Source organism: Mustela erminea, chromosome X (assembly GCF_009829155.1).
Source record: "Mustela erminea isolate mMusErm1 chromosome X, mMusErm1.Pri, whole genome shotgun sequence".
NCBI classification, from domain to species: domain Eukaryota; kingdom Metazoa; phylum Chordata; class Mammalia; order Carnivora; family Mustelidae; genus Mustela; species Mustela erminea.
This window is the reverse complement of record NC_045635.1, coordinates 103,861,960-103,874,423: the sequence shown is the minus strand read 5'-3', so window position 1 is coordinate 103,874,423 and position 12,464 is coordinate 103,861,960. Positions and strand designations below refer to the sequence as shown.

Genomic DNA, 12,464 nt, shown 5'->3' with positions numbered 1-12,464 from the left:
ATATGGACTGTAAACTATGATAGAAAATAAACCAGTTTGTAAAACACAGGTCTTAGAAAATACTTACTTACTGGTAATACAGTATCTGATCAACTGAAGCATAGGTTGGTGCTGGGTACTGAACTGTGTCTTCCCCAAATTCATATTATTGAAGCCCTAACCCTCAATATGATGGGATTTGGAGATGGGCTTTTGGGAGATAATTAGGTTTAGATGAGGCCATAAGGACAGAGCCCTCATGATGGGATTAGTACCCTTATAAGAAGAGACATCAGAGAGCCTGCTCCTTCACTCTCTCCCTGTCACATGAGGATTCAATGAGAAGGCAGACAATTCCAAGTGAGGAAGAAAGCCTTCACCAGAAACCAACCATGCTGGCACCTTAATCTGGGGCTTCTCACCTCTAGACCCATGAGAAAAAAAATTTTTGTTGTTTTAGCCACTCAGTCTATGGCATTCTGTTATGACAGCCTGGCCTTATAAAGACTCTTGCCTATGTATCATTTTATTACCTCCAGATTTGGGTGAGTAGTAAGTAATTGTTTTTCTTTTATCATCATTTGATAAAGTCCCAAATTTCCAAATGCAATCACTTTTCTTTTTAATATGTAAATTAAAGAATGAGCTATATCTGTTAACAGAATTCAGTGCATTAAAACTGTGCTTACCCATTAAAGCATAAATGACCAAGAACATCATATTTCTTTTTGCTACCAGCAAGATTCACGATGATAATCATGTAATCATCTAATTGGCCCACCCTCTTCATAATGCTTGGATTTGGCTACACTTTGATGTCACTAACCTACATTATCACACTATCAATCACTGTATGACTGAAGTAAAATAAAGAAGCAATTAGTGAAGGAATGGCATGACTTTCCTACTGTGGCCAAAAGAACAAATAACAAAATTTGCCATTGTAACCGTTTTTAAGTATATAGTGGAACACTGTTAATTATATACATACTGTTGTGCAAGGGCTCTCTAGAACTTTTTCATCTTGGGAAACCAGAACTATTCCCATTGAATAGCAGCTCCCCAATTTCTCCTTCCCTCAGTCCCTGACCATTTTCCTCCTAAAAGTTTGATTACATACCTCACATAAGTAGAACTACATGGTATGTTTGTGACTGGCTTATTTCATATGTAATATCCTCAAGGTTCAATCCATGTTGCATTGTATGACAGGATTTTATTATTTATTAAGGCTGAATAATGTTCCATAGTATGTATATACAATGTTTTCCTTTTCAATTCATCCATCAATGGACATTGACATTGCTTCCAACTTTGGCTAGTGTGACCAATGCTTCCATGAACATGGATGTGCGAATATATTTTCAAGGTCCTGTTTTCAGTTACTTTGAATGTATAGTCAGAAGTGGGATTGCCAGATATATGGTAATTCTGTTTTCTAATGTCTTTGAAGAACATTTATACTGATTTTCCATAGGATCTGTAACATTTTACATTTCTGCCAGTGATGCACAAATTTCCAGTTTCTCTGTATCCTCTTCAAATCTTATTTTCTGGTTGTTTTTCTTTTTGTTGTTGTTGTTGTTTTGTGATAGTGGCCATCCTAATGTGTGTCAAGAATATGTCATTGTGGTTTTTATTTGCATTTTCATGAGGATGTTGATGCATCTTTTCAATATGCTTGTTGGTCATTTATATATCTTCTTTGAAGAAATGTCTCTTCAAGTCCTTTGCCTATTTTTTTAAACAGGTTATCTTTTGTTATTGTTGAGTTTTAAGATTTCTTTATTCCTGATAGTAACCTCTTATCAGATATATTGTATGAAAATATTTTCTCCCATTCTGTAGTTCGCTTTTTCACTCTGTGCATTGTTTCTTTTGCTGCACATAATGAGTAATCATTTAAAAAGTCATTTTCTTAAAGATTTTATTTATTTCACAGAGAGAGAGAGAGAAAGAGAGAGAGAGAGAATTCAAGCAGAAGAGTGGGAGAGGAAGAAGCAGGCTTCCCACTGAGTAGGGAGCCCGACCGATGCAGGGCTCGATCCCAAAGACCCCAGGATCATGATCTGAACCAAAGGCAGACACTTAATGACTGAGCCACCCAGGCACCCCTAAAAAGTCATTTTAGAAAATCACTGTTGTTCAGATAGACACTTATATTCATTAGATTCCTATATAAACAAACCTCTCTTGCAATGTTTAGATCATTAGGGGTTTGTTTTTTTTGTTTGTTTTTACATTTTTTCAGGTCTTTCAAATGGAGGTGCTGTATAAATTAGATTAGAATGTATTATGAAGAATATAGTAATTGGTGCAAAACAAGTCACAAAAGTCCATAAAATATAAAATAATATTTAATTTTCTTTAAAAGAAAAGAGATCTAATACCCCTAGGGTTTTTAGACTTCAGATTTTGGCATATCCATGAAGTATTACACTGTGGATTTGTATAATAGAACAACCATTAGAGCTGTTTTATTGAGGGACACTTGTAGTAGCTACTTGGACTACCATAACCTCATCATTATCCATTGCTGTAACTTTAGCATGTCTTTAGAAAAGGAAAACCCTCATCCATGACTCATAGTTTCAGGATATCCATGTTATTTTAATAATCTTTATTTGAAACTAGTTTGATAGTTTCTGCGAATAGAAAGATGGTTATCATGAATGCAAATTATATAAAATGAGAATTTATTTTATAGCCATAGTGTTTCATTAGTAAATATGGTAAGGGTTTTTTTAGTTTTTATTTTATTTTTTCGATGTTCCAAGATTCATTGTTTATGCACCACACCCAGTGCTCCATACAATACATGCCCTCCTTAATACCCACCCCTAGGCTCACCCATCTCCTCAAACCTCTCCCTTCCAAAACCCTCAGTTTGTTTCTCAGAGTTCACAGTCTCTCATGGTTTGTCTCCCCCTCCACTTTCCCCCAATTCACTTTTCCTTTCCTTCTCCTGGTGTCCTCCATGTTCTTCCTTATGCTCCACAAATAAGTGAAACCATACGATAATTGACTCTCTGCTTGACTTATTTCACTCAGCATAATCTCTTCCAGTCCCGTCCATGTTGATTCAAAAGTTGGTATTCATCCTTTCTTTTTTTTTTCTTTTGTCAAAAAATATGGAACACTTCACGAATTTGCGTGTCATCCTTGCACAGGGGCCATGCTAATCTTCTCTGTATCGTTCCAATTTTAGTATATGTGCTGCCGAAGCGAGCACGGTATTCATCCTTTCTGATGGAGGCATAATACTCCATTGTATATATGGACCATATTTTCTTTACCCATTCGTCTGTTGAAGGGCATCTTGGTTCTTTCCACAGTTTGGTGTCCGTGGCCATTGCTGCTATGAACATTGGGGTACAGATGGTCCTTCTTTTCACTACATTTGTATCTTTGGGTAAATACCCAGGAGTGCAATTGCAGAGTCGTAGGGTAGATCTATTTTTAATTGCTTAAGGAATCTCCACACTGTTCTCCAAAGTGGCTGCACCAACTTGCATCCCCACCAATAGTGTAAGAGGGTTCCCCTTTATCCACATCCTCTCCAACACTTGTTGTTTACTGTCTTGTTGATTTTGGCCATTCTAACTGGCATAAGGTGCTATCTCAATGTGGTTTTGATTTGAATCTCCCTGATGGCTAATGATGATAAACATTTTTATCAAGTGTCTGTTAGCCATTTGTATGTCTTTATTGGAGAAGTGTCTGTCCATATCTTCTGCCCATTTTTTGATATGATTGTCTGTTTTGTGTGTGTTGAGTTTGAGGAGTTCATTATAGATCTTGGTTATCAGCCCTTTGTATTGTCATTTGCAAATATCTTCTCCCATTCCATGGGTTGCCTCCTTGTTTTGTTGACTGTTTCCTTTGCTGTGCAGAAGCTTTTGATCTTGATGAAGTCCCAGTTCATTTTCGCTTTTGTTTCCTTTGCCTTTGAAGACATGTCTTGAAAGAAGTTGCTGTGGCCAGTGTCAAAGAGGTTACTGCCTATGTTCTCCTCTAGGATTTTGATAGATTCCTGCCTCATGTTGAGGTCTTTTATTCATTTTGAGTTTATTTTTGTATATAGCATAAGGGAATGGTCAAGGTTCATTTTTCTATACATAACTGTCCAATTTTCCCAGCACCATTTATTGAAGAGACTATTTTTTTTTTCCCACTGGATATTCTTTCCTGCTTTGTCGAAGATTATTTGACCATAGAGTTGCAGGTCCATATATGGACTTTCTACTCTGTTCCACTGGTCTATGTGTCTGTTTTTGTGCCAGTACCATGCTGTCTTGGTGATCACAGCTTTGTAATAAAGCTTGAAATCAGGCAAAGTGATGACCCCAGCTTCGCTTCTCTTTTTCAACATTTCCTTAGCAATTCAGGGTCTCTTCTAGTTCCATATAAATTTTAGGATTGTTTGTTCCGGCAATATGGTAAGGTTTTAATGTGCAGATAGAAAAGTAGTGTAAATAAATCGTTCAGTTTTCTTTTTAAAGAAAGCCCATTAGGCAATCTCTTCTGATATTTTCAGGATCAACTTGGGATAAAATGATATACTAAATAAGTTAAAGACTATTAATAAGTATCACATAAATTATATAAGTACTACTGAAATGAGGATATTTGCTACTGAGAATTAGAAGGAAACATTTAATGATGCATGCATGAGCATATTGAATTGCATCTACAAATAAAGTAACCCATTACATGGATTTTATTGTAAGTTGTTACATAGCTAATTCAGTCCCAGAATTTTATCTTCAATGTTTACAATAAATAGGAATGGCAAGTGTGATAGAAGTACTGTCAATAGGGTTTGCTTTGAATCCCGGGAAAGATGGCTGAGTGACAGTAAACAGAGTCAGTTCAATGCCACAGGACCTAATGCCTAGGGCTAAATTCTTCACTTCTCTGTCTCTAAAATGCGTACAATGTATGACCTTAAAACATCAAATTTTCTTTAAAAAAATAGAAAAAATTTATCTCCTTAGAATATTTTCAAAATCCCATTTTCTTAACAATTTTTTAGATAGTCCAGTGTCATAGCATACTAATTATGTGAGCAGGAAGATAGAATAGAGAGGTACAAGAATAATAACACAAAGAAGCAGTACATAAAGCTGATAATATCTTCACAATGAATGTGTTTAGGCTAATGTTTTGTTTTCATGGCACCAACACAATTGATTAAAACTCTTCTAAGTCAGTTATGTCTTTTGGATTATGAAAAGCCCCTAATCTGATATGGTCTGTTTTAATGATAAATCCACAGCTATAGTCTCTGTGACAAGACATTATGTAAATGATTTCAGGAAGGTCAGAAGAGGTCTTAACATCTGAGTAGCCATGCCTTTGCCCATCTTGAGCTGCTGCTCCTAAAAGAAAAAAGGGATGTATTTTTCCTTTCATCTTACTTCACATATCTTAATAAGACATACACAGGTACATATCTTAACAAGATATAGATAAAGAACTACAGTAGTTCCTTCTTTTCTGCAGTTTTGCTTTCTGCAGTTTTAGCCAGCCTTGTCAATCACACTCCAAAAGCAGATGATCTTCTTTCTGACATATTGTCAGGAGGTCAATAGTAGTCTAACGCTACGTCACAAAGTCCACATCACTCACCTGACTTTCTCTCATCGCACAGGCATTTTATCAGCTCATATCATCACACGATGAAGGGTGAGTACAGTACAATAAGATATTTTGAGGGAGAGATTACATTCCCATAATTTTTATTATAGTATGCTGTTATAATTGCTCTATTTTATTGTTAGTTATTATTGTTAATCTCTTACTGTGTCTAATTTATAATCTAAGCTTTATCATAGGCATGTATGGTTCAGTACTATCCATGGTTTCAGGCATCCACTGGGGGTCTTGGAGTGTATCCTCCATGAGTAAGGGGGCGATACTGTAGGAGCAGCAGCAACACTGAATTCTTTGAAAAACAGCTGTCTTCTAATCTAAATTCATGAGAACCATTATGGTTATGAGTATATTGGTAACTAAAATTAACCAAGTTTATAACATCTACCAGGCAATATGCTAAGTACTTAGCGTACAGCCTTGGTCTGATGTCCATGCTCTTTACATGTACTATACTAGAGTATCATTAATATGCAAAGCTTTAAAATAAATATATTTGGATATAGTATAAGGCAAGTCATCTACCACAAATTAGGGTGACACATAGTTGCATAATTGCTCAAATATCATTAGCTTATAATGTGGATGTCGATCCTGGTGCCAATATGATAAAGTTCCTGTGTATTTATTTAATATGAAAGCTATGCCTATGGAACACCATACTTCTAAGTAGCAGACATAGTTTGTTCTGTGGCATTTTGCTATATGCTATTTTAAAATGTCTCTGAATATTCCTGACACTTTATCGAGCTATCTGCACTCCTTCCCTCATGGGATTTTATATACTTTGAGGGAATTCTTTGAAAGCCAGTTTTGCTTGCAGCTTTGCCCAGTGAATAAAGCATCAGATAAGTGAATAAAGCATCAGATAATATTTGTGAAGGTCTTTGAGAGATGCAGATGAAAGGTGCTTCCTAAATACAAAGCACTAATGTTGTATTCATGAAAATGGTTTTTCTTCATATCCTTTGCTCAAATGTTAAAGTCCCAAGGTGTTACTGCAATAAATACTTTAGAAATGCATGTATACCCCCAAATCATTTAGTATAGGAGAAAATGCAAGTGAATGCACTCAGAGCACTTAAATAAAAAATCATGAAATAGAGTCTGTTATCTGAAGTAAAAGGGAATGAGAGCATAATAAGAAAGCTAATCAATAGAGAGTGTTTGGTGTGGCTTGGAGGAACAGGAAAGGAGTCAACTGTTCTTATATTGACTCATGACTTCAATAATAGCTTCTTAGAACCATTTTGAAGAAAATAAGAAACGTGTGAAAATTGTAAAATGTTTTTTAATTCTAATGGAGAGTTTTAAATAATCAAAGATGTTGGAATCAGATAGCTTTTCTCTTAAGTTACTTACTAGATGGTACCTGAATTTTATAAATTTTGCTGAGTTCAATAATTAATCATGCTTTTAATAATATTACTTAGTGGTTCTACGTGCCAGGCAGTCTCTAGTAAGTGCTTTATACATGTGACCTCATTTAACTCTCAAAAAAACATTGAGATATTTTTTTAGAATCCCTATTTTACAAATAAGGAGACAGAGGCTTGTAAAGGTTTGATTGCTCACTATCAAACAGATAGTATGTAGTGGAGCTGTGATTTAAATGCAGACTGATCTGATCCTAATGTCTGTAACTTAACTACTGCCTCATCAGGAAATGTCCCAATGTTCTCGCTAATTTCAACAGGTCACACAGAGATGAGTTCCTCTAAACAAGTAAATTGGTAGTTGAGAAAATGCTCTACTTGATTCATGTTATTGAATGTAAACAAATGAAACCAAGATACTTTCCTCTTTATCTGCTACTTCTGAGTATAACATGTTCCATAACAGTTAGATTTAATCCCTTCTCTACTTTGGCTTCTCCATCATTTCTTTGGAAAGTTATAAGCGATAATAGAGTATCTCTATACCTTGACCTGCAACTGACTTTTGATCACTACTAGAAGGCCCCGTGGTAGACTATGGCCAGACCTGCCCAGAGAAGTCCTGTAAGGGAGTGTACGTGGGCAACACCTAGGCCCTGTATTGTCTATACACAGAAGGGATAATTTGTCCTAGTGCTGCTGTAGCAAGAATTTGGAGATTGGAGCGCGTGACATGAAACCTGCATGATAGGACTTCCTGAGTAACAGAATTAGGCTTTATATAAGCTGCTTCCAAATACTAATGAGGCTGGGAGTACAAAAGACCACAACCTCATAGTAATATGTTCTTGCACCTTGTTAGACACATCACTGTCTGCAGGCCAGCAATACTACCAAATCAAGGCTTGCCTTTGTGGAGTACAAGGAACGCAGCATGGAGCCATGTACACATGCCTGCATTCTAATTTTATTTGTATCCTTTGTGTGCTTACTTGCAGTTGGTGAGTAAACCAAAGCGAAAACAAACTCGAATCAAGTCCAGGTTGTCATCTCACCCATCATCACCAGATCACACTCTTCAGTTGGGTCTAGTGTAGACCCGGAGTATTAATACACAGGAAGGAGTTTCTCTGCACTCGTTCACTGATTTCAAGCACTGCAAGAGGTCTCTTTGAAAACTGCTTCTTATAAGCATGTGTGTTTAATCCTCTGTCCCTCTCAGCAGGTCTTCTATTGTACATAAAATGTTTCCCCCAAGAACCATTTGAAAAAAGTTATTTAAATGACCTTAACTAAGAATTAAGTTGCTTAAGATACTTTGTTAAAGAGTTATCAGTCACTACCTATGGAGTATTTCCTTAATTTCTAGGATTACCATTTATCTTTATTAGTATAGTCTCATACTAATAGTTTCTTCAACATCTGTTCTCATTTTTTCTCCTGTTTATGCCAGCTGACTGTCTTCCCCTTGAGACAAGCTAATTTTTTTAGTTTTCCCAAGGCATCTACATGGTAGGGTGGGGAGGAACCTGTCTGAATTCACCACTTATTCAATCTACTCTAACGTTATATTAGTAGATTCCACTAATTTGCTCATTTTGATGGACATTTCACTTGATCCACTAGCAAACACATCTATATCAATATATCAGTATGTTTCCTAATTGAGCTGCCTTCTTGTGACTTCATTAGCCATCTTCCAGTTAATGAAGTCTCAAGTGCAATCTATATGTAATTTGAGGCTACATGTGAAAAGACATCATTACAAAAGAATTTGTCAGATAACTTTTTTGTATTCTGGATGATATTCATCCAGAATCTTGCATTTTGTTTGGGGAACCATAAAGACCTAGTTAAATTGGAGGGAGTCCAGGGAGATAAGCAGTAATGTAATTGAGGGAATGAATCAGATTTTGAAGGAAAAATAAAATGAGTTAAATATGCATAGCTTAGCATAAGCAAAGTTTATAAGGCAGGCTTAGTAATATATCTGAATGTTGGCACCTCTCCAACAAACAGCTCTCTTTAGCATCTCACTAAAATAACATGTTGAAAAACTAGAAAATGAAAATTTGTAATAAGGAGGAAATTAATCAATGAACATTTCAGGCAGAAAGCTTCAGATACAAGCTGTGCCCACACAATGCCAAAACAACTGGTAGGAACGGGAAGAATTCAATCAAATAAGATATTTGGCATCATAAAACATTCTCTCACACCGTAGATATTGTAATTGTTTTTTTAATAAAATAAACTTACTTAAATTCCAACCAAAACTTTGAATTATTCCAATTAATTAAACTCATGAATAAACAAAATTTTAACCTTGCAGTGACTGAAATTATGGGCTAAGTGTTTGGGAGATATAAAGACGATTCAGACCTAGATCCTGATGTAAGACAAGGAGATTTGTAGCTTGATTGCAAGCTGGGAAATAAAACCTACTCTCTCCCTCCTATTAGTTTCCTATTAGGAAACTCCCTCAGTAACCCAAAGATCAGGCAAAAAGGTTGATGGCAGCCAGTTGTATTCTACCATCAGCCATCAAGATCACAAATAAGTAAAGCAGAGAGAGTCAATTATCATATGGTTTCACTTCTTTGTGGAGCATAACAAATAGCATGGAGGACAAGGGGAGTTAGAGAGGAGAAGGGAGTTGGGGGAAACTGGAAGGGGAGGTGAACCATGAGAGACTATGGACTCTGAAAAACAATCTGAGGGGTTTGAAGGGGCGGGTGGGGGGTGGGAGGTTGGGGTACCAGGTGGTGGGTATTAGAGAGGGCACAGATTACATGGAGCACTGGGTGTGGTGCAAAAACAATGAATACTGTTATGCTAAAAATTAATTAATTAATTAATTAATTAATTTTTAAGAATCACAATTCTTTTTTTTTTTTTTGGCCCCAACATATTTGAATAACATGTACATGTGTATAACAGTCCCGTGAGAATACCAAGATTTTTGTTCCTAATCCCCACCCTGCCCCATTTTCTATTTTGGAGAGGAGGAATAAACAAATTTTTCATCACCCCCATGGTATGCATATAATCGTTTTACCAGGAAGTGGGTGTAGGAACTAGTGATCAGAATGGTTTATGGGATCACAGCTGATCATCCAACTTTGCTATGTTTAGATCTTATAGTTGAGAACTTGCTGAACTCTGGCAAAACGTGGGTGAAATGTGAGAATTGTCTGGTCTTGTGAATGCTACTGTAACAGTGCTGTCTGTCCCACACTGTTTCGGGTGGTAGCTATGTACCTGTTCAATCCCCAGGTATACATACTAGAACTCATCTTCACCACCCCATTGGATGTCCACAGGTCTCCTTTCTTCTTAAAGTTATGCTGGGGGAGAGGAACTACAGAGTATGTGGAACATTTTTCACCAAATAGCCAGATAGTATTGGTTAGATAATGGTATTAATAATCAGTACATTTCTTCAGTCTTTACTTGAAATAAAGTTTGGGGTGGAGGGGCTAAAACCTCCCCAGCCTTCCTTAGTCCTCCATGCTTTGTTCCTATCCTGTAGGATTGCTTTGTCTTTTACTTCTTGTTTTTTATTACTCTTAGTATAGCTTGCCCTCATTATTTAACATATGGTAGTATGAAAAATATTTTTCTTAGAGTTTCAAACACAGTCATAATGTTTTCTTGATTTGTGCTCCAAACATTCAGAGTTCCATTTTCATAAATAACATTAAAATGATTTTTATCCATTGCTTTTTGAACAAATACAGGATGACCATTTGTAATAGTCTAATAAAAAAAAACCCAAAGCTCTGAAAGTGAAAACTTTGTAAAATTCCAGAATATGTTATTAGCTAATTTATTAAATGATTCACTGTCAATTAATTCATAACCCTCCATTACCTACTTGCAAATAAATAATGAACTTGGGATTGAAAATAATTGAAATACCTACATACAACTTTGGTTTGAGGATAAAGTAAATATGAACTTTTAAGGATCATTACTTTCTTATATTTTCTTTTTGATATACTTCACTGCCTAATAATGGAAGCCACAGCATCATTGTCAGCATAAGATAAAACAGGGCAATTATCTATTTCTTGTTTCCTGGTACATAATGGATAATAGAGTTTCCTTCAAGACCACAGTGAAAAAGGCTTTGGCCAACCACTAATTTCAATTGTTAATTAATACTGTATATTAATATTTAGAATTTGACATTTAAAATTCCAAGTCATACTATAAAGTAGAGCTCTTTACCACTCTATTTAGAAAAATGAATAGGTAACAATTGTATTGACCTCACTTTTCCTTTTTTTATAACATTGCCCAACTGCTCTGAAAATATAAGCAAGGATGTATCCATCCTGTATTTTCACAACCAAGAAAATTAGGTAGCTTGAACATTTCAATAATTTAAGGAAAACAGCATTTAGCCACAGTCCTGTCTTTTTTTTTTTTTTCTTGATGGTGAAGTCCTAGTTTGTTTGTCTTAATCTGTGTCAGAGAGTTGATTGAGTTAACAAACCAGCCACTTATTGGCAGGAGTATTGACTATTATTCGTAAGATTGGCTAATTGCGCTATGTAAAGCCAATACAGTGCACAGCACAGTTGGATTCCCCCTGTAACAGGGAGAAATGGGTTGGGATATGTGTAGCTTGTACAATACACAGGAGAATAAGAAAAGAAATTAATGAGACCTGGAAAATAAGAAGCTCAAACTTGCTGGAGGTAGACCAGCACATCCTTTGAAGATAAGCATCAGTTTATGGAGAGACTAAAGTGTAAATACAAGTTTCAGCATAAACGTGTCAAAGGAGTGTAGGTGCTTCAATGTTGACCTTTATTTTCAATGTTTGTACCAAAGATCAACCTAACTGACAAAAATTAATAGAGCATACTCTTTTACTTGCTGTCTTGGTAAGAGAACCATTCGAAGTCCTCAAAGGATATACTTCACAGTCTCAAAGATAGTATGCAGCATCGCAGAGCCCTGGAACCATGCATAGTGCAGTCATCTAGAACCAGACTGAAACCATGTAAACTGGAAAACATTATTTATTGTTGACCTTCCCCCAGATCTTCTGTGACTCTTCTCCTGCAGTCATGTGCTTTAAATGCCAATTCTCTGTTTCTCTCTCCTGCTGCCTCTTTCTTTTGTCTGTCTCACTCATATACATGCCCATACATACACACAAATATCTATTAAACATTAGCTATTAAACAACCAGGGCCTAGACTTTATTTCCGTTCTCAATCTAATGGTTTATTTAACTAATGAATCTGCTTTTATTGAAGGCTAAGGGTACATTAATATTAAAGTTGTATTATTTGAGCCAGGGAAGTGTACCTGTTTACTCAATTTTCTTCTGAAAACCAATTTTCTTACCTTCATATTCTTTGAGCCTCTAATAATAATTATAAGGTGGAGAACAGAAACGTCCACAGCCAGATACACTTAAGACTAATTTGGTGATCA

General features: G+C 36.0%; 1 protein-coding gene and 1 non-coding gene across 8 annotated transcripts in view; one reads left to right on the top strand and one right to left on the bottom strand.

Moving 5' to 3' along the window:
* TENM1 (teneurin transmembrane protein 1) overlaps positions 1 to 12,464 on the top strand; it is a 794,330-nt gene that overhangs the window by 432,534 nt on the left and 349,332 nt on the right. The window lies entirely within an intron of this gene.
* LOC116583743 lies at positions 3,105 to 3,211 on the bottom strand. The gene has a single exon (XR_004282857.1). It is a non-coding gene; the product is annotated as a U6 spliceosomal RNA (small nuclear RNA).